Consider the following 19,803-nt stretch of genomic DNA (forward strand, 5'->3'; position numbering starts at 1 on the left):
CAGAGGTGTGAAGAGCATTCTGAACTGAGTTCCTTGCTCATAGCCTCTTGATCTTACTCCATCCTTTGCATTATCCTTGGTGACTTCAATTTTCATGTTATGGTTTTTCTAGTAACTTGACTTCTTCAAAAGCCTGGCCATCTAGCAAAGAGAATTCCCTGTTGCTGTTAACTGTTCGCTAAGTTTCTGTTTCTCTCCTCCCTTATGCCTCCTTATCCAGCCTTCTACTCTCCGTAGTCTCAAAGGTGTCACTTGTCCCTATGCACCATCCAGTCCTCTGCAAGGACACACAGACTTCCTTCCGTCATGCACCTTCTTTGCACCACTGGAAACCTTTTACCTCTGTGTGTTCTTGGAGAGGCAAATACATGACCCTACTGTGCTGTGTCCTGAAGAGGGCCCTTAATATGTAATCTGAGGTACTGTCTCTTGCAAGGAAATAACTTTATTCTTATGGGTGACTTTAATTATTTTCTCTATTTTTTTTAAACTTCACTAAAAACTAAACCCATTTCCAGGTATACTGCATAACTAGTGCTTTTCTGCAGAGCCCAGCATATTCATTTCTCTTTATTTTTTCATTTCTCTTTAATTAGAAAATAGGCTCAATTCTGCTAAAGCTCAATGTTATGTAGAAAAGACAAAGTGATTGAGAGCAGGGGAATGGGAAAAGGCAGAGATTATTTTGGGAATGAAAAGTCTGGCTGGAGAAGAGGTGGTGTGAAGGGTGGTCAAAGGTAACTCAGATGAGGTCCTGATCCTGAAGGCGGAAGATTTTGGAGGAAGGGGATCAATGGGAGTGTTTGAGCAAGTATGTGAGAGGGACAAAGCTGTGTCTCAGGAAGAGCCCTATGGCAGAGTGTGGGCGGTGATTCTGAAAGAAGATAGCAAAGCCCATGAAAACAGACACCACATTCATTTGGTCACCACTATATAACCAGACCCTCGTGTGGTGTCGGATACACAGTGAGGATTCAATGAATCTATTTTTAGAAGCTGAGTGAAAGCAGGGAAGCCATTTGGAGGCTCTTGTAATAGCCAGGGTAGATGAGGAATAGACATGAATCTGGGGAGTTGGCCATGAGAATTTTAGGATTAGCCCCAACTTGATTATAAGCTATGTATAAGCAGGCACAACCAATTGTAATATACAAAGAATTTGCGAAGTGGCAAACATTTAAAAAATTTACCCCATTTGTAATTTATAAGCTTTGTTATTATTCCTTGTGGCCTTAACTTTGTTTTTGGTTTTTTACAATTAAAGATTTTTTTAATGTTAAAATGTTAATGTTAACATTAAAAAAAATCTACTTCTCATATTAAAAAGCCTTTTCTCTCTTCCTCTAACAGTGCTTGCATTTCAGACCTACATTGGTTTAAAAAAGTGTTAGATCATATTTATTGTATGATTTCCAATGGAAAGAAGTGTGATGGTCTCTCTGATTAAATTATAATTTTGGTGCCCTTGGTTGTATATGGCTGGGGACAAGTTCATTCCAAGTTCACTGTTTTCCCCAATGTGGGCAAAATTGCGGTCAGCTAAGTTCTGCTACTGTGCTACAGACTCCATCCAGGCTTCCAGCTGATAGAAATCCAGAGGGTTCTGACTCTTCTTCAGAATCCTCCCCAAACTCCCTACTGCAAAGCTGAAATGCACGAAGTATTCCAAACTGTTATTTCCTGCCTCAGTTTGAAACGTACGTAATTTCTCCTTTTTGCAAAGGATACATTCTGAACATTTAAAGTGTGTAGATAAACTTCCCTACCACAGGAGAATCTTTTGATATATATTTTGACAGAATTCTGGTCAAAAATGTTCATATAGCAAAGGTATGAGGTGTATCAAATATTTAGGGTCCCCCCCCTTTTTTGCACAATGTGGTGTGAATATCATCAAGGCGTCTGTAATGCATACACGTGTACTGCATTACAACAATCTTTTCCAGTCCGTGCACATTGAAACATGGAACTCCATTTTTTTTTGCAACGTAGTTGTTTCACTTTTTTTTTTTTTTATAGTTGATTGTCTTTTCTATCAACTGTTAGTATTGAAAAGAATCCTCACAGTGTGGTATTGGGTAAAATTCAGCTGTTAGAGGTCTCGGATTGTTTTTCCAAAAGAAGCCTTGGAACTTTTTTTTTTTTTAAGGACAGCAGAAAACAAAACAAATGCATCGATGATAGGATTAGGTGGGGAAAAACTGAAAAATCATGGTCATATACCACCCCCGAGAAGATGGATACAAGGTCAGCTACTATTTGCTTCTGTCTTAATCCTATGATTTTCTGGTTCCCTGGCTTAGAAAGTTTAGGCTTTGTCAAGTGGCTGAAGTAGGACAACCCAAGGTTACTCAGATTCTCTGTGATTTTATTTTACCATTTGGGAGATAAACCCTACCACTGTTTTGTAAATTGTTTAGATATCCACAGAAGAGTTATTCAGTATTTTGAGGGCATAAAACAGAAACTGTCCCTCTTCGAGAAATTAGAAAATCATTCCTAAGAATCAACACCATTAAACCTTGTTACCTAAAACCAGTTTAGAATGAAAAGCAGCAGCATGTGATTTTTTTAAGCCCAACTGAATGTTAGAATTATGCAAAATTTTATACATACAGAAAATACAGAAAATGTTCCACGCCCATCATCGTTATTAACACATGTTAACTTTTTATCATAATTGCTGAAATCTGTAATTTACTTTTCATTTATTTTTAAAGACTTCCGTGTTTTTTTTAACTGTTGCACACCATGGAAATAATATTTGTAATATGTTAACATGTGTAAAGTATAAAAATAACAAAACAGATACTCACGCACCTGTTACCCAACTTGGGAATTATAGTTTCCTTTTCTTAAAAAAAAAAAATCATAATTACTGTGAGCTTACCAGCCTGCCCCCCAAAGATCATGTACAAAAGGAAACTCCTGGGGTTTATGTTCTGGTGACTACCTTGAATCTCAAAGTTTTTCTTTTGCTCTTCAAATGAGGTGATATGAATAATGGTATTTAGAAAGAGATTTGAGGACCTAACCATTAGACAGTCCTACCCTGTTCTGATCTGTGTTCCCTCATTAGTTCTTCCAGCTTATTCGTGGGAAAGCACTCTTCTCTATACATGTTAAAATACTTATTAAGTATGAATATTTTAAGTACTTATCAAGTATTGGCTCATACTTATAAGGCTCAGGGAAAAATCATCAATACCTGGGAAGGCACCATTCTTAGTGATATTGGTTTTGATAGCCATGCGGACAGAAAAAAATAGATTCCAGAAAAAAGAAACAATAATCTCACAGATCTAGACTGAAAATATAGCCAAAGGAATATTCTGGAATAAGAGATTCTCTTTCTTGGTTGTTTTTACGGAAAGTCCAGGGACCAAGCTGAATCCATTTACCTCTGGTGCTGGTGGTTCAGAGTGAACGTGTTGCTAAACCTCAGGGGCTCCTTAGTTCCATGCACAATTAAATCCAGTTGTCAGGTTTGGACAGGAGAGAGGCCTCCTTTTCCTCGAGAAGCATATAGAGAGATGCTTTGTGGGGGCGGTTACTCATTTTCCAGATACAGAGCAAGGACCATCCATCATGATCAAATGGGAGTATTTCATACCCTCCATCTCTAGTGAGGATAGTAGTAAAAATTCTGTCCTTTCTCCAAATTAGTTTTTTTACTGCTATGATTGAGGTTCAGGTTGTAAGACAAAAGGATAGTTTGAGGTTATTGAAACACACACATATACACGTAAGAATTATTCAGTCTCTGTTGTTCATTTTCCCCTCCGTGAATAATTTCTGCAGACGGGTGACCAGTTCCACCACCTGTCTCTTTGTTATAAATGCCTGTGGTTGGTCTACTCCCTCCCGCCTTGAAGTTAAATGAAGGCTGCTTTTGCAAGAGAGTGAAAGAGCCAGCGAAGAAGATGAGATGACGAGGCATTCTTGTATTGTCACCTTTTCTCTTGAGGAATATGGAGAATGACTCTTTCTCTCTCCAGTTCAAATATACAGATTCCTTAGAGGCTCTGATGCATATATATTATTGAAAAAAAATATTTTTAGTATTGGTCATTTTGGAAAACAAAGAGAAGGCCTTTGGAATTTATACGATCAGCTCCTTCTGTACTTCCTTTAGCCAGATACATTTAAATGTTTTGTTTTTAGCCTGACTGCTGGTTCAAAGTATTCTCTAAATATAGTTAGGGAAAATGAAATTTAGGAAGCATATCAGCTGTGGATTTGTGTGTGGTGACTTGGGAATACTGTCATCCTTTCCTTCTGTCTTGGTTCAAAGGTGGGTTTTGTGTCATAAAACCAATCAACCAAGCAACTACTGTTTGGGTCATGGCTGCACATCACACATGATGTTTGCAGAATTTTTTCTAGGACCCAGAGGAGTGTAACTTATCCCTAGATTGATAACAAAATCCTAATGGTTGTTTGTCGACGTATATTCAGCGACTATGTTGAAGAAGTACATAATCCCCTAAGTGAGAGTGTATCTACTTCAGCAAAATTCCATTCCATGGATTTTGTTTTACATCAGTGAAACAATTAGGTAGAAATTGGAATAAGTTAGAAAGGTAATAAAACTTTTAAGAAATTCTCATGGCATGTTTCCTAATTTTAGATACAATGCTGGGTTATTTATATTCTCATTTCATTTTTATAACAATCTTTCAAGTAGATATCATTACCCCAGCAAGTAGATATTATTATTGCTCCCATTTGGTGAAGGAAACTGTGATATAAGAATTGAAATATTTGACCCGTGAGACACAAAACCAGGAAGTACCTAGGATTCAAATCTAGGCTTGTCTATTAGGAATTCAGCCTGTGTTCACCTCTCTGCCATATTGTCTTTCCATATGCTGTGGCACAAAATAGAATTTTGACCTTACCGCCTTCCCAGATTGGGAGCAGACAGTCCAGAGACAGTAGATGGCCAGAAGCTCTGGTCACGGCAATGCCAGTTGCTGTAAGAGGCTACTTGGCAAACAGCATTGCACACAGATGGTGTGCAACCCACACATCTCTATTTACAGAGAGGCCCTGAGTGTTTGTGTTAACGGGTTTGAGAGATAATAAAAGAAGTTGTTGTTTGTTCTTTCTTTGTAAGTCTGCAATTAATTTTTAGCATAATTTTAAAAGGGAATTTGTAAATTCAGTAGACATTGAGAGACTGGTGATCCAAGAAAACATTTGTCTGTAGGATTTAAAAAGGAGATTCTGTTCAAAAGCAGGTTGTTTTCCATTTTTCCCACTAGGTGGTGCTTTGGTCTTGTAGGTCAAATTTAATGAGCCTGGATTTCACCCTCCCCCCCCCCCCCCCCACCATGTTGGTCCAGGAAAAAAACCCAATTCAAGGCTGATTAACAGGACTGTGCCAGTTAGGTTTGTTCAATTTGGGTTTTCTTCATCATTATCACTGTTTAGAACCAAGATAATTAAACCCATTTGAAAATTTTGGATGCTCCTTTTTTAACTTTTTTTGCAGTAAGTTATATTCTCTGATTTTGGAAAAGAACATCAGTAGTTGGAACTAGTTCAGTTACCTCATCAGCATATTATGTTGACAGGCTGCACTCGTAATGAGTCTTTCCTCATACAGTGTGGAGCAAGCCGTTAGAAGTACCGGAAACTGTGCTCAACTGAGTTTGTCATTTGGGTGTCCGTGTATAAAGCGCCCTGGATGCAGAGATTGCTCTGGGACATGTGCACAGCCCAATACCTCATTTTCTTCTTTACATTTTAAAATCAGTGAAGACAAGAAGGGGAGGGGACAATGATTTGAACAAGTTGACTTGTATGTGCTAAATTCACTCATTTCCATTGTTATATAAGGACTTTATTTGTTGACTTGTCCACAAATGAAGCGTCCTTTGCATCAAGGAGTAATTTTCTGAGCGAAAGCTACAATACCAGGTAGCAGTGGGTCATCACAAACAGAAAAGTCCCCCAGATGACTTGGCTTGAAATAACGTTTATCTGCTCACAAATGTCTGCTTTAGTACCAAGGTGCTGGCGACCTTGAGATGAAATATACACTCCATTCCCCAAGAAGCTTAAAGTCTAGTGGGGAAGGTAAAGAGATGGCCGAGAGACCACGTGTTCAGTGATTGGTGACAGTATGCACACGTGACCAGTAGGAAGTGGGGGCCTGGTCGAACACTGATGGGACATCTAATCAAGATGAAATGGCTAATAAAATGCAGGCAAGCTGAGTCTGGAAGGATGACTAGATGGGCAAGGGAAGAAAGGAGAGAGGTAGGCACAGGGAGGAGAACTTAAAACAATAACAACGACAACACAAAAACAGAAATGACACTTGAGACCCTTTGTGAGTGTGGGGAATTGAAAGAATTTGGTAGCTGAGGGCATAATGATGTTCACTGGGGACATGGGTGGGGTCAGAATGAGGGAGATTTTGAGGACTAAATTGAATGGGAGCTCTTTTTCTAAAAGCTATAGGGGAGCCTTTGAAGAATATGTGCCCCCACACAGTCCTACCAGAAAGTCCTACCGCAAACAGGGTCATCTGTCCCCGTTGTACAGAAGGCACAAGAGGAGACCAGAGAGCAGTCGAGTTGCTCCAGGTGATCACCTAGATCCAGAGTCTGTGCAAAGCGACTGTCATGGTCTTCCCCTCATGGGGATTTTAGATCATGACTCTCCTTGAGCTTTTCCGGTTACTGAGGAATTGATTATGCAAGAGCAGATGAGCTTGTTGGCTTAATTATTTAAAGATTGCTTGCTATTTCCAACATTTTCTTTTTCCTCAAGCTGTAAACGGAGAGGCTTTGAAAGGGTTTCACTGTGATCATACTCATTTAACCTTTGGTAAGCACATTTCCTTCAGTATTTTGAAGCAGAAATTCATAGTGATGTTTTTGACACTGATTCTGAGTCCTGCATACTCTGCCTGTCTTACTGTAGTTGAAGGTGGTGGGGAAATGCACTGTGTATATGCGCTTGTGCTGGTGGTGGTAGGGCTTTGGTGGTAAAGATTAGCTCAGGGACTTTATAGCTTTGCCTGTATGAAATTCACCTCATAAGAATATGTAGAGTCCAATTTCCAGCAAGCCAGAAAGGGTTCCTGAATTGTTTTAAAGCCCACCACTGCTTCTTCCCAAGTTAAAATGTGGTTTTAAGGGAAGTAAAAAAGAAGTGTCTTTATTGCGTGAATATAATAATAGCTTACCAAAAACTTCTTGGATTATAACCATCATGAATTTATTATGTTCCTCGTGTTATCTGTTCTCTGGTTTTCTTTGCGTTGTTCAAGTGGCAGGATTTAAAGCAGAACAGTTTTTGTCTAACTCTGTATGTACCAAAGCTGCTTATACAATGTTGGTATTTAATAAATGCTAAAACAAAAACAAGATCCCAGTAACAGCCCACTTCATTTTCTGTGGGTAGGCAATAAGCTCAAAGGGATTATTAACTTCTTCCAAAGAAGCTTTTGTTCTTGAAATGCTGAATGCATTTCTATTCACATTAGAGTTTATACCAACCACCTTGTTGACTATGAGATGCTGAAATCCGGGTCTTCATTAAACTGGCTCTGCTTTTTCCTTAATAATTTAATAGTCACAGAATTTACCTGTTTTCCCAGACCAATACTTTGTTGATCATTCAACCCAAGAGAATCTATAATAATCACCTTACATGACTTATATGTCTCTAAAGTGAATGTTCATTTTAATGCATTCATTTACTTATAAATATTGTTTGTTTTTTTTTACTGATACACAAAGCAAAATATAAGATTCATTTATTAGTTTGTTCAAGTAGTTATAAAATCCCTGCTGTGTATCAGATACTGTATTTGGCACTAGAGATAAAATGGGAAACAAGGTAAAAATCCTCCATGCCCTCATGGGATTTACACCTGCACTACTCATAGGTCATTGAATCACAAGTTCCTAAGACCTGGTATGAAAATCCATTTGATCAGAATCAATGATGGTTGACACAATCATTCTCTCAAGTGAGCTGAAAAGTGAAAATCTCCCTATGGCAAGGGGCTGCTGGACCTCTCATTGTCCCTGGGAATCCCCTTCTCCATTGCCATGACCATACCAGCTTCAAAAATCACTGCTTCCTGCCCCCTTCCTGCTTTGACTCAGATGTGGTCTTTCTTCAGTTCTGCAAACCACAGCTGAGACAGGCTGCTGTATTTAAGCGTTGTCTGATAGATTCTGAATCATGGGGGAGAGGCACATTGGCTACTAGCTGTGGCTCCTTAGAGAGAGCCCATAGGACTTGGTCCTCTCTCCTGGGGTCCCTACAGGGCTTTCTCCCAGTCAGAGACTACCTTTGTCTTAAGATCCTTGAGCATGACTAGATTTCTGACCTCAAAGGCAAGATAGCAAAGCCCGGAGAAGGACCTTGCTGATTCCATTCCAAGGCTCACCTCACTCTCTATTCTAATGTCCACTCTTAACTTCTTCTTTCAAGGTCTAGCTCATCTCAAGAAGATTGACACTTAGAATCATGACCTAGAGGAGAAGCTCTGTGTTCTGTCTAAAGGGATGTAGCCTCGCCACGTGATGTCAACTGTAGATGCACATTTGAGCACAGTAGTCAGACCAGTAAACAGTGTCCTACAGCAGAGAGCCATTTCATTAAGGTTCTCCTGGGTTGTTTGGACAGGACATCAGTTCTCTTCAACTTTAGGATTTCTGGCTTCTCTGGTGTGGATGGCTACTCTGTCCTCAAAATCTTGTTGGCCTTCTACTCCTTCCTCTTGAAGAGTACTCTCAAGTGGCTCCTTGATGGCTAGGGCCAGGTCTGAAAGGTCACTCTTCTTTGGCTGCTGGTAATTTTCCAAAGCAAGTGTCTTTCCCCTTCTTTCCTCACCCATGTCCCCTCATGTCCATTCTTTGCTCTTTCTGGATACAGAAGCCTGCCTAACGTAGCAACCACAAACTGAGGAAGCTTGCTGTGAAGTGGCAGAGGCTGAACACAGCATCTTTGTGCGATGGGGAGGAAATCTGTGCATCACTACACATCCAGGACCTCTGAGTCCACCTGCTTCACATCTACATTACGTACCTGGAATATCTATATCCTCACTTCTGGTTCACATCTGGTTTTCTTTTGGTTTAAAGATTCCTCTCTCTCTGAAATCTGCCTTGGTTTCCAGGCCCTAACTGCAGCAACACATGATTGCCAGGCTCAAAAATCTTGTGCAAGGGAAATAGTTTTATAATTGGGAAACCACTTATAATAGCTAGTGAGAGTGCCTGCAAATTTAAAACAAATTCAGCAAATATTTTCATCCACCTACTTTACACCAAGAATATTCTAGATGCAAGAGCTAGCACATAAAATGACAGACACAGTATTAGCTCTAGTAGAGCCTGAAATCGAGTGGAGAACATAGGCATTTAATAAATAGCTACAGGAACGATGAATGCTACAAAAGGAGAGATTCAAGGTGCTACAGGTGCACGTGGTGGGAGAGTTTAACTTGATCTGGGGGATTTGGGGAGTCGTGCTTAACTCCGCCTTGTCTAATTAAATGAACCTGAGCAACCGTAATCTGTGATTATGAGCAGTTCTTCTTATTCCCCCCCCGAAGCCCTCCCTGTGAGTCCACAGCAAAGTACGCGTTAGCCCCATGGACGTAGGCTCACCTTAGATGCAAGTCCTCCTACCGCATCCACCCCTCCTTCATGGTTCATCATCTCGTTCCCCTACCCCTCCTTCTCAAGTTATCTACTTTTTATGTTGCATTCACTTCACCATGGGACTCAGACTGTGATAGTCCTTCCTGCAGTCATTCAGGGGGCTGGGAGGGGAGATGGGGAAAGTCACCCTGACAAATGACAAGTGACAGGTCCATCTGGGATTAGGACTAGTGTCGGCCACCATACACTAGGGGGAACTGAAATACATTACCGCAGTAATTTTGAGTAGCTTAGACATTTTATAGCATGTGCGTGATGGAGACACAGTCTGCATGGAAGGTTCTCTGTTAACAATGGGCTGAGGCTTTGGGGATTAAATGAGAGGCTGCAGGAAAAGGATAGAAGGAACAGAAGTTTCTGTCCATAGAAGCACTTGAAAACTGGTCTGTGGGCATTTTCTCTCATTATCAGGTGAAGCTATTTTGGCACCTACGCAGTAAATCAAATTCTATGACGAAGAATTGAAACCAACAGTCAGTAGTCTTTGCTATAAAGAGAACCCTTTGATGAACTTACACAGGCACTTCTTATAATGAAAGGGTTTGGTAATAGAGAAAAAAAATAAAAAAAAAAACCAATATGAAAAACAAAACACAAGAAGCTTTTTATGGGAGAAACAGAGTTTTCTCTGACACCACCACTTCCCCTCAACCCTCCCTAGCTCTGCCCCCTCTGTGTGCATCAGAAGTGATTTCTCCATTGTCTGAGGTCCTGGAGGGCTTTGTTGGGATCTCTCTGATAATAATTTTACCATTATGATCGTTTCATACTTTTGTTTTATTGCTATAGGATTGTGGACTCCTTGTGGACAGTGTTTTATTATCTTCTTATCTCTCACTGTCCTTTATAGACAGTAGGCCCCTAACAAATATATGTAGAATGAATAAGTAGATCAGTAAATGAATATGTAGTAATTATATTCATCCTGACTTCTCAGATACTTTCTGTCTTCCCTGACATAGGTTTTTAAAAATAGTCCAATATTAACCTATTACTTGTGTCTCAATATTTGCTTCCAAGAGAATAAATGGTCTGTTTAAGGATAAAAATCATCCTTCTCTAAATCAAGGGTGACTAAAATATCCAGGTGCTTCCAGGATATTGGGCCCTCCTGCCCTGGCTCTCAGGAATTATAGCTGCTCATCAAACCTCTGTCTCCCCATCGTTTCTCCAGTTATCAAAATCTTACTCATCTTTCAAGACTAGTTTAATTTTTAACTCCTTACTCAGTACAGGCTTTCCCTGTCTACTAGAGCTGGAAAAATAGTTCTCTTTTCTAATCTCTATTCCAACTAATTGCTGCCCTCATTCCTTCAGCACAGGTGATGGAGCAAAAAGTGCTTTGAAGACAGTGGCCCAGGTTCAAGGCCACCCTTTGCCATGCAGCGTGGTCAGTTACCTCCCTTCGCCCTGGGTTCTCTCACGGTAGTAATGAACCTCTGCAGTAGGATGTCTGGTCTAGAGGATGAAATGAGGAACAGCTTGTTCCAACACCTGGAACATATCGAGGCCTCCAATAAAGGCAACTGCTCTTATGATTTGCACACATTTCACTCTCAATTGTAAATTAAGGGATTATGTATCTTTCCCAATAACCTGATGTCTAACTAGCTTTTAGTGGCAGATAAATAAATAAACATATATAATGAAGACAGCAATAATTGCTATGAAGACAAAGCAGAGTAAAGAGAGAAGGAGCGGGGCCCGGGCTAATGTGGTTGAGGCAGACTTCTGTGAGGAAGGGATGTCTGAGTAGAAGTGCAACAAAGTGAGAGAGGGCACCATGCCTGTGCTTGGGAGGAGGCAGGGCCATTGATGGAGAGAGGGAGGGAGGGGCAGGAAGGTATAGAACAAGAGCATCCCAGTGACACAGAAGCCAATGGAGTACAGCTTTACGAAGAAAGGAGTAATCCTCCATGTCGGAATCCTCTCTTCCTGGGAGAGAACACCCGCTGAGTTTGGCAAGTGGGAGACCACTTTAGTAAGGGAGTAAGAGTTGTGTCAGTGCCACGGTGAGAGCACCGGGGTCAGGAGTGACTGGGAGGTCCTGAAGAAAAGTGGTGAGGGAAGACACCAGGCAGCTGAAGATTACAGTTGAATCTGAAAGATCTGATTATGTATCTAGACAGAGAGAAAGGAGAGAATTAGACATGTAGGCCATGAAGGAGGTAAGAGCTGGTGGAAGGAAAGGCAGGGTGGATGGTTTGGTCAGAGGAACGATACCACAGGCAGAGCAGAGGGAGAAAGCTTGGTGTGGGTTAGGCTAGAGATGGCCTCACATTTCCTAGTGAAATATAATGAAGGCGCTAGTGGTGAGCTTGAGTAGAGAGGCAGAGATCTGAATTAGGTCAAGCAGGAAAGGAAGGGAAACCCAACATTTAAAAACAAAGTTTGTTCTTTTGAGCTTGAGTGGAGGAAGCCATTTAATCAATCTTGTGTACAAGGACGTCACCATGGAAATAACCTCTAACCACGTCTGCCATATTGTAGGCTCAATTCTGGAGTCTTAGTCTTTTTTCTTTTTTTCTTCTTCTTTTAAATATTGAGTTTCCAGTTTAGGTATGTGATCTTTACATTGCACTCTTTAATAGTGTAAAGTTTAGATTCAGGTCATACCACAGAGGAGCTTAATTCTGGCCACAGAATGTGGTTGGTAGCTTTTAAAGACATATATGGTCGTTGTGATCCAGAGATTATGCTGGACACTCGATATATATTTTATACCATTTAAAATCCATATAACCACACTGTAATCTGACAGATAGGGAAAGTGAGATAATGATAATGATAATAAGGTATTTGCTCAGTATCACCCAGCCTATTAGGGAACATTTTTGGGTTGCAAGTGCAGATCTTTCTGACCTTAACTATCACCATGTCACATAGTTATAGCAAGAGGCTAAAGAACAATAGTCTTTGATACTGAAGATGCTCTCCAGCTCATGCTGGCTTGAGTTTCCTGTGTGGTGGAGGGAGAGCTGAAAGTGCATTTTAATAAGCTTCAATTAAATTAATTTCATTTTACTTCTTTTGATGTATGGTCTCTTCAAAAAAATCCAATTCTACTGATGTTTATTAAGTGCCTCTATTCACTTGGAAAGTGCTAGACACTTCAGGGGATCTGTGGATGAGTGTGATTCAGCCCATGCTTCAAGAGTTTACAATCTCGTGGAGAGGATGAGAATGCACAGTTTGTTCGAATACTAGATTGACGGTGATAAGCACCATAAAAGGTGACATAAACAATGGGTTCTTAGTGCACAAATGCAAGGTTATGTGAATAATTAGAAAAGTGGCCCCATAGTACCTAAACACTGGCAGCATCGTATAATAGAACTCTTTTGAAGATTCTTTATTTTAAACACGATCATCCATTTGTTTGAATCCATGCCATAGAATAAGTAAAGAATGTGTAGATGTCAATGACATCATCTTAGACGTTGCGAAGGTCAGCAAGGTCAGCCCACTTTGTGCTGTAGGGGTAGGTGATTCAAGACTCAGGGGCAAGGGGGTAGGGACGCAACAGTCCCAGGGGTGGTATATGACTAGCAACTGTTCCTGTTTCTTTGTGTGTTTAGCTGGGCAACAGCTGTTGGTGACAGTGGACTACAATTGTACAAAGATCTATTTTATCTAAAATTGTTGGGTTTTATGTTTTTCTTTTAGGGTGCTTTTTTTGTAGTTAAGGAATCTAAACTCCAGAAATACTGTGAACCCAGAATAGGTCAAGTCCTAACATATTCTGGGTAAACAATGTTTTAATACATTCTCTTAGGGATTTAAAAGTAGGGCACTAGAAATTGCCATACAGTTCCTTTTCACATTGACTGCAGGCTTTTAGAAGAAAAGCACCAAACCTGAAGAACATGAGCTAATTCAATGCACTTTGCACAAATAGGAATCTAACAAATGCTTCCCGATTCTCCATTTACGGTCATTGATATGTTAGGTGCTGTCGGAATCACTTCGAAATGCACAGATAAAACAAACATCGCTTCTGTCTTGTCAGAGTTCATGTCTAAATAGAAGGATCAGGGGATGGTCTTTGAAAGGCCAGAAGTTGGATTTCTCTTTCCATGTTATTGGGAACATGTATTTAACTGCAGGAGCGGTGACCCCGTAACTTCCTCAGCACTCTGTGCTACTCTCTAGCACCATGGGGATATTTGTCTCCATGTTTATCTGGACACTTTCCTGCTGCAGTCAGTCAATGCCCCCTGCCACCCCCTCCACCCCCCACCGATGGATTGGACACAGCCGTGTTTGGTGTTGCTTGGATGAAGTGATGGATGCTTCTCTTTTCTCTCTGGATGCTTGGAGCCAGGATACAGAGGTGCTGGCTCAAAGGTGATTAATCTTCCCTAATGGTACCATGTGCTGCAAACAGAATTTCGGCCACCATGTCTTCATTAGCCTTGATCAGAGTCCACATTACCTCAGATTAGGTAATCGGTTATTTGTTATAAAGCAGAGGGTAGAGGCCTTTTGAGCAAGTGTCAACTGCATGGAGTCCATTTGGAAAAGAAAAATTACGGGGCCCCAGTTGCCAAGAATCCATAGGGAAGGAATTAAAGCTGGCGTGTGGTCCCGGGCACCTCTCCTGCTAAGTGTTCCAGGTAATGGAGAGCAGTAGGCCTCTGACCCAGTCCGGGTGGACACTCAGTGGCAGCCTCTTCTCTGACCCTAGGGGTTGAAACTGCTTGGGGAATGTTGTTTTCTAGAAGTTGAGGACAGATTCGTGGTATCTTTGTGGGTTAAGTATATTTCTTTACATAGGAGTTTAGAACTTACTGTATGCCCAGTCATATTCAGAATACTGGAGGGATTGGGAGAGTCCAATAGACCAAGCCCTGAATTTCTGAACTTCTCATTGGATGGGAGAGACAGATAATAAACAAACACACATATATCATATGAGAAAAAAGAAAAGTGCTCTGAAGAAAAATAAATCAAGTAAGGAGAGAGGGAATGGGACAGGTGGTGATCAGGGAGGACTTCTTGGAGGGGGAGGTATTTGAGTAGAGATAGGGGAGAAGAAAAGGGGAGGGCAGGAGAGGAGAGGAGAAAGGAAGGAAGGAAATTGGAGAGGAGGGAAGAGGAAAGGGAAGGAAACTCAAGGGGAAAGGAGGGAAAGCGAAGGGAAGAAACACCCATGGTTGTGAGAAATGTCTTCCAGGCAGAGAGGACAGATAGTGCAAAGTTCATACTTCAGGTAGTCTACATTTAGTTTATGTGAAGTTATTGTAGCACCTACCAGGAATCATTCAGTACGTACAGTAATGTTAGACAGGCTGGAGTAGGTAGATCTGTAACTCAGTGCCTAGCAATTATTGGTGTTTAAAAAAAATGTGAGCTGCTGCTTCTTCATTTGAAACTCCAGGAAATGACTTAAGATGAATTCTCACCCACAGAAGGTTCTACTATCTACTGTCTAAACAGCACCTCATATAACATTAGGGAAACCACTGGGAAGCATCTTCCCTTCGCTTTCCCTCCTTTCCTCCTTCTTCTCCCCTATCTCCTGACACACAAGTAAATGAATGAAATGCAACCCCAGAAATCACAGAATGAACGAATGCTTTCTGTGATCATGTAATAACATGGCGAGGTATTCCATGCCATAATCCGCACATACAGAGCAGTGAGCACCATCCCAGTTAGGTATGGGAGTGGGGCAAAAATAGAAAGGGATATGTTTTGTGGGCAACTGAGACTTTTGTAGCACCGAAATTTAGTGTGCCATTTTGCCACTAATGATCTGTAGAGACAGACATGGTCACGATGCCCTTTTGGGGCTAGGTATAACACTGTAATCTGTATCATGCTATCCCCAAAACTGTCCCTATAATATCTGAAGTCCTACTAGCAGTACTGTCAGTTTCTCAAAGATTCTGGAAATCCTACTCATTGGCGAAATTCTTCTCCTACAAATGAGTTAGCTCACCTACCTTCTCCACTTGCAAATACTAATGACAGCAATAGAAAGTATTTATTAAGCAACTATTAAATATGCCATTTCTAACACAGCCGTCCATAGAGGCAGGCCTGGTTCTCTCTCCATACCTCTCTGAGAGGCATGGTGTCCCCTGGTGTAAATGGAAAGCACGGAGCTGCCTCTGATTGCCTGCAAGGCCAGTTCTCCTTGCCCTTCCCGGTTCTCTCTTGAAACACCCCATCATTCTCCGCCCCTTGAGACTTTACCAGCATTTTATGGTATCCACGCCTTCCTCCCGAAATCCTGTGGAATCCTTCTTAGAAGGTCTTTGCCATCTATCTATTCTTTTCCATTCCTACTCCTTCTCAGACTCTTCATCCTTTTACATCTAGATTTTTATACCCTTCTACCTGTTTTTCAGCCTCCAGCTGTTTGCCACACCAACCAGCCTCGGGCACTACCGTCAGATTTACTACCTTGAGTACCATGTTGCTGCATTGCTACCCATCTTAATGATTGCTCAGGGCTTGTCGCTGTTCTCTCTGCTTGCCGGCTTCACAGCCCTGCCTAACCTACCCTGTCCTAGTTCTCTAACCTTCTTTAAGTCATATGGCTGAGTTCACTATCCCTGGAACATGTGGGGCATGTTCTTCTCTTGTTAACTTTCCTCACACTGTGTGCCCCACTTAAAGAGCTGCCTCCTTCCCTATGCTTTCTAAAAGATTCAGATCAATTTCTACCTCCTCTGTGAAATTTATCTTACCTTCTCCTGCTCATATTGATCTCTCCCTTCTTAAACACTCTCTCTAAACTCAAAAGGTCTATAAAATAGTCTTTTTTAATATACACCTGCAATAGAAACTGTCTTACAGAAGATGCCCCTTACCAAAGTTGGATTATTTTCTTTAGTGATTGGTAACTGTTCAGCGGCAACTACCAGAAAACACAACTGACATTGGCTTACCCGGTTAGAGGTGAATGGTTTTAAGTAGCAACAAGTCCAGAAGTATGCAGTCCAGGATGGTGCAAGTGCTCTTAGGTCACTGGGACCCACGCTCTTGTCTTTCTGCTTCAACATCCTCTGTCTGTTGGCTTTTGGCCTCCTGATTATTGCCTTCGAGTCACAGGATAGTTGCTGTACCTCCAGCCAGGGGTAATGCCACAGCAGAAATCCAGGTATATCTTACTGGCCAGTGAAGTCAGATTATATAATCTGCCCCCTCTAGCTGCAAGGGAAGCTGGGATATTGAGTTTTGGACTTTGAAGCTTCCATAAGGGAGGCAGGACTGGAAAAATGTGGCCAAGAATTGGTATCAAGTGAACCAGCCTGGAGTATTAGCCATAGCACAGATTACGGAATAAATCCTTACATTAAAATAATGCTTCATCCTTTTTTGATGGGAGAAAGAGTGGAGTAAAAACAATAGCAAAAATGAACACTGTCATCAGATTGGCTTATTATCAAATGCACAACCACGGCCATGTGGCCTTGAGTGACTTATTTATCTAAGTTGCTTATCAAGCTAAACAGTTGCATTAATAAAACACTTGCCTCTTTGGGGCGCCTGGGTGGCTCAGTTGGTTAAGCGACTGCCTTCGGCTCAGGTCATGATCCTGGAGTCCCAGGATCGAGTCCCGCATCGGGCTCCCTGCTTGGCAGGGAGTCTGCTTCTCCCTCTGACCATCCCCTGTCTCATGCTCTCTCTCTCTAGCTCATTCTCTCTCTCAAATAAATAAATAAAAAATCTTTAAAAAAACAAAAAACAAAAAACACTTGCCTCTTTGAGTTATTGTGATGATTAAAAGAGGTAAAGCCCATAGCCTATTTTATGGCACATAGACGGTACCCAGTAAATGTCCATCCCCTTTTCTCTTCCCATTTGGGGCGCTGGTTGATGTAGGGAAAAATCCCAAAGACAATAAAAACAAGCAATTGTTTGAATTGAATCAAGGGAGATGATATGTCCCACTACCTAGTCCCCATAAACTCTTTTCCATAGGGAACAGGATTGCCTTAGTAATGGAACTACACTGAAGTGTTTGAGATTTATTTATCTTGTAATTAAGAGAGGAAGGGAAATCTTCTCTGAATGTTGGTGGAGGTGTTGACCTGTGGATACTGAGGTATGTGAAAATAACTCACATATTGCAGATGTTTAACTAAGATCAATAATGATTTGTGGGCCTGTCAGCCATATAGTCCCATCACCTCATCACATACAAGAACCCTGCTTCTGAAAAGTGACATTTAGTGGGAGGGAATTGCAGAGCTCTATCTAATTAGCAAGACTAGCGAAAGAGGCACATGTGCAAGAATCATGCATGATCCTGGGGGGGAAAACATTTCATATATATATATATATATATATGAATATATATTATATATATATATACATACATACATACACTGTAGAGTACATTCTTAACCCATCTCCCTTCCACTCCTCACAAAAACAGAACAGAATTTTCCATGTACTTTATTGAAGTTCTTAGAAAAAAACTTTTTGGTACAGCAACCCATGTGTGTGTATTTTTTAATTGAAAACTTGATCTATCTATCCGTCCATCCATCGCAAATATGTTGAAAAGCCATGGATTTTTCTTTTTCTTTTGATAAAAGTAAAAGCAAAACCCTGCCAGATGTTGGGAGGAATAGTAACCAAATGATTCAATCAGAATTCTCCCATGGGGACATGGACTCTCTTGGTCAATGTCACAGAATGAAATAGTCTCACATTCACCCAGCAGTGAGTTATTCCATCTGGTTGTGGCAATTAGGAGCTGAAGATGACGGGAAGTTAAATGACTATCTTTACGAAACAAAGCAAAACATAAAAGGGAACAGCTGGGGGACTGGATGGCTGGGGGACGTGGACTTGGATCTAGAATAAAGAATCCTGTTACCTTTAGTTGCTGGTTATAATATTGGTGCAGGTTAATATGAATTGAAGGTTGCTGCTGTGTGATACCATTTAGCTGTCACTCGCCTGAAATATGGCTCTGGCATATATAGTACAGTGTGGACCTAGGCTTTTAGCATGTACTGTCCTCTTTAGTTAAGGGTCAAGCCACCAGCTTAATTATGCAGCCAAGGGGTCAGCCATAAGAATCACAGGGTCATAGAACTTCAGCTCTGGAAAGGGCATTGCTGTCGTGTCCAGACTCTGAACTCTCTCAAGTTGTATATGTCATTTCTTTGCTTCTGCTATATTCTAAGGGAGAGAATACAGCTTTGATCAAATCCCCCTCCACATGTTAAAAACTTGATTTAGACCTTGTCTTTGAATTGGGTACACTTGAACATCAGGTTTTTCTTGATCACTTGCTAGTTTTGTGATCTTGGGCAAGTCACTTCTAAGAGTATAAATTATATAGGGCGCCTGGGTGGCTCAGTTGATTAAGTGACTGCCTTCGGCTCAGGTCATGATCCTGGAGTCCCTGGATTGAGTCCCGCATCAGGCTCCCTGCTCGGCAGGGAGTCTGCTTCGCCCTCTGACCCTCCCCCCTCTCATGTGCTCTCTCTCTCATTCTCTCTCTCTCAAATAAATAAATAAAATCTTTAAAAAATAAAAAAATAAAAAAATAAAAGTATAAATTGTATAAATTTGAATTTATACAATAGAGCGATATTATCTATCTCATAGAGCTGTTATGAAGAAAATTTGAGATAATGTGTATAAAGCTTTTACCATAACATGTATTAAGTACCCAATAAATGTTAGCTATTATTATTATTGATGAAAATACTGAGTCTCAGGAATGTTGAGTGATACCCAAGTTTAATGGCAGAAATAGGACCAGAATCCTGATATCCAGTTCACTACTTTGGCCATTGGAAAACATGATGACCTCATGTCTCTTCTTCTTCATTATTCCCTTCAAGTTTTGGCCAGACTAGGCAGGTAACATAAGATGCCAAAATCAAATGAATAGTTCTACCATTGCATAGCCAAATGGTCTACTTCTTTATTTTGGAGTTCTCCTTCAATATTCTTTAAATGTCTTATCTAAACTGGTGTCTGAAAAGGGCAATCACAAAGAGCAAGGCGGTCATACTTGGGCTTTGCAGCATCATCCACCCACCTTGCCCAAGAATAGACTGTGAGCAAGGTTAGAAGCCTGACTCCTCATTAGCGAGGGGAAGTCTTTTTGAGCAGCCCCTCTGTTGAACAG

The 19,803-nt window shown here is 41.0% G+C and overlaps 1 protein-coding gene across 1 annotated transcript in view; it reads left to right on the top strand.

Moving 5' to 3' along the window:
- NRXN3 (neurexin 3) overlaps window positions 1–19,803 on the top strand; it is a 1,531,407-nt gene that overhangs the window by 773,102 nt on the left and 738,502 nt on the right. The gene's annotated exons all lie outside the window — the stretch shown is intronic.

This window comes from Mirounga angustirostris, unplaced genomic scaffold, assembly GCF_029215605.1.
Source record: "Mirounga angustirostris isolate CCGP_5_RB_7025 unplaced genomic scaffold, mMirAng1.0.hap1 SCAF_9, whole genome shotgun sequence".
Classification (NCBI taxonomy): Eukaryota; Metazoa; Chordata; class Mammalia; order Carnivora; family Phocidae; genus Mirounga; species Mirounga angustirostris.